The 4,795-nt window shown below is 48.4% G+C and overlaps 1 pseudogene; it reads left to right on the top strand.

Annotated features, from left to right (window-relative positions):
* Positions 1–3,640: 3,640 nt before the first annotated feature.
* LOC126994580 (protein Wnt-7b-like) overlaps positions 3,641–4,795 on the top strand; it is a 20,088-nt pseudogene continuing 18,933 nt past the window's right edge.

Below are 4,795 nucleotides of genomic sequence, written 5' to 3'. Positions count from 1 at the left end.
CGGCCGTGGCCTTGGACTTGATGGGCGCCGTGTGGCCGTCTCAATGATGTAATTTTAGGGCAGGGTGGCTATGGAGACGCCTTGGCGTTTCTCTTGCCAGTCCGTCTGGAAAACAATTTCAGCTTAGGCATTTATGTAAAATTTGATTGTTCCAAAAAACAGTTTCTGCGAAGAGAGCTAGAACGTTTTAGTTTTATACCAAAACATTGTTATTCTTAAGCATTGTTATATACCACTCAATTAAAAGTACTATATTTGTGTGTGTGTGTGTGTGTGTGTGTGTGTGTGTGTGTGTGTGTGTGTGTGTGTGTGTGTGTGTGTAACGTGTGTGTGTGTGTGTGTGTGTGTGTGTGTGTGTGTGTGTGTGTGTGTGTGTGTGTGTGTGTGTGTTTAAAATACTCACTGTCTGATCACGAGATTGACTCTAGAAGACCAATCGATAACCACACAGAGAGCTTTAATCTCATTTAACTGACCTTGAGTATACGTGGGACCTCGCCTAGTCCCTTCATCTCCTTCCTCCGAGAGGACAGCAGCCAATCCTTGTCAGCAGAAGCAGCTTTCGACCTGAGAAAGGCTCGAACCTCGATATACTGTGATGGCAGACTGAGAATTTAACCACAACACCAAGGGAGCGTTTTTTTATATTTTTTTTATGTGTGTGTGTGTGTGTGTGCGTGTGTAACTGCGGGCATGTGCGTGCGTGCGTGTGGGTGTTATCATCATATCACAAGAGGTACGCGAGAGACCACTTAGCAGGTAACGCCTCTCGTCATGATTGCTTCGTAACCGTTATCAGCAGCAATTATGAGCTAATTACTCGTCGTCCAGCCCCGGCGTAGAGATACCACCGCCTGTGCCCATGACCGACTGCGCCCCCGACAGGCCTACTGGAAACAATTTGTCCAGGTATTTGGTGGTCACAGCGGGGAGCCTCAGCGGTGAGATATTATGGGCCTCGCCGCCCCTCCCTGGCACCCCAACACATGTATGGGGCAGGTGACGCGCCGCCCCGCCCCGCCCCGCCCCTGCCTCAGGAGTCCAGAAAATCAGTGTTAATGTTTTCGTACTGCGACCGCTTTTTATTTCAAGTGTCATCTTCCTGACCAATTTGAAAGCCTCCCAACAATGCCAGGAGCTGTGTGCTTCCCGCCATTTGGTGTTTAGTTGTCTGTACGTAGAAGTAACGATCTGATGCGTATAGTCTGTCGCTACGCAGTCCTGGGGCGTCGTGTGCGCTCAGTGGAGTCTTGCAGTGGGATATGTTTGCCAATTTGTACGCACCAGACCAATTAGCTCTCATAAGAGAAGACACTACACTGGAAAGTTGAAAATTTTTATTAAGTATAATAATGAAATAATATTAAAACGAAATATGTAAACTTTATCAGGACTATATCAATGTTCCCATGCATTGGTTAAAATCACAACAGTAACATCGGTTTCTGATATGACCTACGTGGAAGGAGGCGGACGATAATAAAGCGTATAGATGGAAAACTGCCTCCACACCAAGGCTTCGTGGTTTGCTAGGCCCTTTTTTTCTGCCCAGGCGAAGCGATGATGGCTTGAAATAAGTTAAGGAATTTGTAGCTTCAGGCAGCGGAGGGCGTCCGTACCCCTGGCTTCCTAGAGGTGTGCCTACCTTGAAATGTACGGAAAACATTTTACCTGAGCATGCCTTTCCTGAAGCCCTAGCGTGGCATAACAAGGACTAGATTTCTTGGATAACAGTGGTTTCATGTTTATTTATTTATTTATTTTTTTACGCGATCGCTACGGCTTCTCGACCATCACTCTCACTTCACCACCTTCCACCGATCCATCCATCCCTCCACCAACAACCTCCACCCTACGTTTATTTACATCTTCCACTATCAGTCTCTCCCTTCTTCCATCCCTTCGCCAACGTCTACCCGTCCACAGCATCCACTTCCTCCCACTAATAAATTCCACCCATCGTCCACCCAAAGCTCCACCCTCCCTCCGACACCAACTCTCGCCCTACCCCGCCGACCACCTTAAACCCCCCCGGCACCGCTCCTCCCGGCACCGTTTCACACCTGCCCTGCCCCTTATGCCAGGCCATCCTGGACGGAGAACAAACAAACGAGGCGCCCTGTGACTAGGATTGCCCAAAATAGGAGAAAAGAAATTATTAAAATTCATGGAGGATCGCGAAGAATGAGTTTTGTGGTAGTACACGATGATAGGATGCTCTCTCTCTCCACAGTAAGTTACTAAGTTAAAGATACACTGATACTTTTATTCATTTAGTCTTAAGATGCACTGACGAGCTGACAATCTCCTATCCCTGCGATACGCGGCTCACGTCACACCCGGGAGGCTGAAGACAACACCCAGCAAGAGTATTTACACTTCTCGTACATATCATTATGCCCTGAAGTTGATTTTCACCGCCGCGAGTGCACGTATTCCGGGATTAATTCACACATCTCGGTACAGATCAGGCATAAATGGCTACATAGAAGTAAGGTATATTTGGGGACATATCCGTCGCATTGGTCCTTGAGCCTGTAGTGGCTACGAACCCATCACCGCGGGACACGAGCCAGCGTGACATCCGAGGTATCTCAGTTTGGCTTCCCCAGGTTTCCCCAGGTGCCCATTGATCAACCATCCCGAAAGGTGGAATGAACAGCTGGATGAGTTGCACGCCGGCCGGCCACGGCAGGATTCGAAACTTGATAATTCCTGTATCCCTTTTTCCTGCATCTTAATCTTACCTGGAACTGTAAGTTATTTTGTTACTTTTTTGCAATCGTTGGGCTTTAAAGTCAAAATTCTGGCTATGCAGCAGGTTTCAATTCACCTTACTTTTCTTCGTAAATTCGACAGCAAATCACTTAAAAATAGAGCCATTTTAAGAGGAAAACACTTTGCAACACTGCCAAAAGTGTGTCATCACTGGTGTCAAAAATATCAAGTGGCATAAACTACTGTTAAAGAAACACGGAATGTAGATATCAGTTTCAAGGTCGGACAGGAAGTGTTTACAATCACTGGCGGTGAGCTGCACTGCACGGCGACGAGTGACATCACGCGTACGAATTGGCTCACTGAAAATATCAAGGCTAGTTAGGAGGGACGCTGTTCAGTGAGCTAACAAGTGTGTCACACGAGGCACGTTCTGTGAGTATTCGGCTGGAATTACTTAAAACTACGTGAGAAATGAACTAGAAGGATTGTAAAGAGTGAGGGCTGACGCAGCGCATCCAAGGCGTCGCCCTACCACTCTGCTATACTTGATGGCGGCCATTTATTTATGGAAATAGTAATTTAGGTAATGCAGTGTTTTCAGAAGCATTGTGATGACATTAATATTAGGGAACAAAAGTATTGTAGGAACTCGGCCCCAGAAAGCAATACAAAACACGAGTACACCGCCGCTAGCAGACAGCTGAGGTGGCGCGTTTACACTTGACCGACTCCTCTGTTATGCTAATCGTGGCGGAGATTCCCTCCTCCCTCGGCGATACACGCAGGGATGGCGCAACAACCCCGGCAATCAAAGAGCTCCACGGCCGCTAAGTATAGGGCAAACTTCCCTGGTCATTAAGTCCAACCCTCCACTCGCCGGCAGCCTCGGGGCGGTCATCTGTCCGGCATCCTAGTACACATGATTGGCACTGCAGCCTCTCCATGCGACCCCAGTGAGCCTGGGCCACCCTGGCCCTGGAGAGGAAAGACTGGCACACGTAGCTTTGTAGACCTTAAAGCTGAGATATTTTTTAAAGAAAACAATAGTGTTTACTATTTTTCTCGAGAAGCAGCACAAATATTATGCAGTGTAGTCCATCCCTTACTTTTGAACAGGCTAAAGAATGAAACCGACTTAGTTATGCAACGTGCGTGTATGATGTATCCCTCAATCTTCGCCATAATGGTGAGTTGCTACGTGCTCGACGTCGATATTCCGAAACAGGCAATGTGGAGGTTGGGATGATGGTAGCAATGCGCCAGACGATGACGAGTAATGTCAGTGTCTGCATACTCGTTTTTGTCATGGGTGTATCGGGACGCAAGGCTGGCCTGGGGAAGTACATGGTAGCCCACACATGGTTTGAAAAGGTTCGGACAATGACATAGTGCGTAGAGTCGTGTGGCGTAAGTTCGTGTGTGGTGGCGCTTCACATCATGATGCATTGCAGGTCGTCCCAACACTAACGTATACTTAATCTGCCTCCCCCTCACCCCATCTTTCCTTTCCCCCAGGACGGTGTCGTCAGCGGGGGTCCTGGGCGCCCACCTGCTGTGCTCGCGGGTGCCCGGCCTCACGCCCCGCCAGAGCCGCATCTGTACGCGGGCGCCTGACGCCATGGTGGCCATCAGTGAAGGTGCGAGGGCGGGCCTGCGAGAGTGCCAGCGGCAGTTCCAGCATCATCGGTGGAACTGTTCCCTGGCGTCTACCAGCAGCAGCGCGTTCGGCCACATCGTTCTTGTGGGTCAGTTAATAATGGCTGGCGAGGTTTCATCCATGCTTTTCTAAACTACACATTTCAGACATTGATTGATATTATGCAGCTTGTATGGCACTTACTAACACAAAGATGGAAGCGAGCACCTTGACAGTAACACCCTCGTTCTCACTCGTCAGGATGTTACTTGTACTTCTGTCGCTCAGGATCATATGTAATAATCATAATATAAGAGTAAGACGATATAGTCATTCATGTTTCTGGGCTTCTAAAACTCCAGATGAACCTCTTAAAGTAGCCCGAGCTGCACGTACTGCATTGCATCCCTGACCATTAAGCTGTCGTGGAGGGGAAGG

The sequence above is a fragment of the Eriocheir sinensis genome, unplaced genomic scaffold (assembly GCF_024679095.1).
Source record: "Eriocheir sinensis breed Jianghai 21 unplaced genomic scaffold, ASM2467909v1 Scaffold823, whole genome shotgun sequence".
NCBI classification, from domain to species: Eukaryota; Metazoa; Arthropoda; class Malacostraca; order Decapoda; family Varunidae; genus Eriocheir; species Eriocheir sinensis.
The sequence above is the reverse complement of the archived record's forward strand: the minus strand, read 5'-3'. Positions and strand labels throughout refer to the sequence as shown.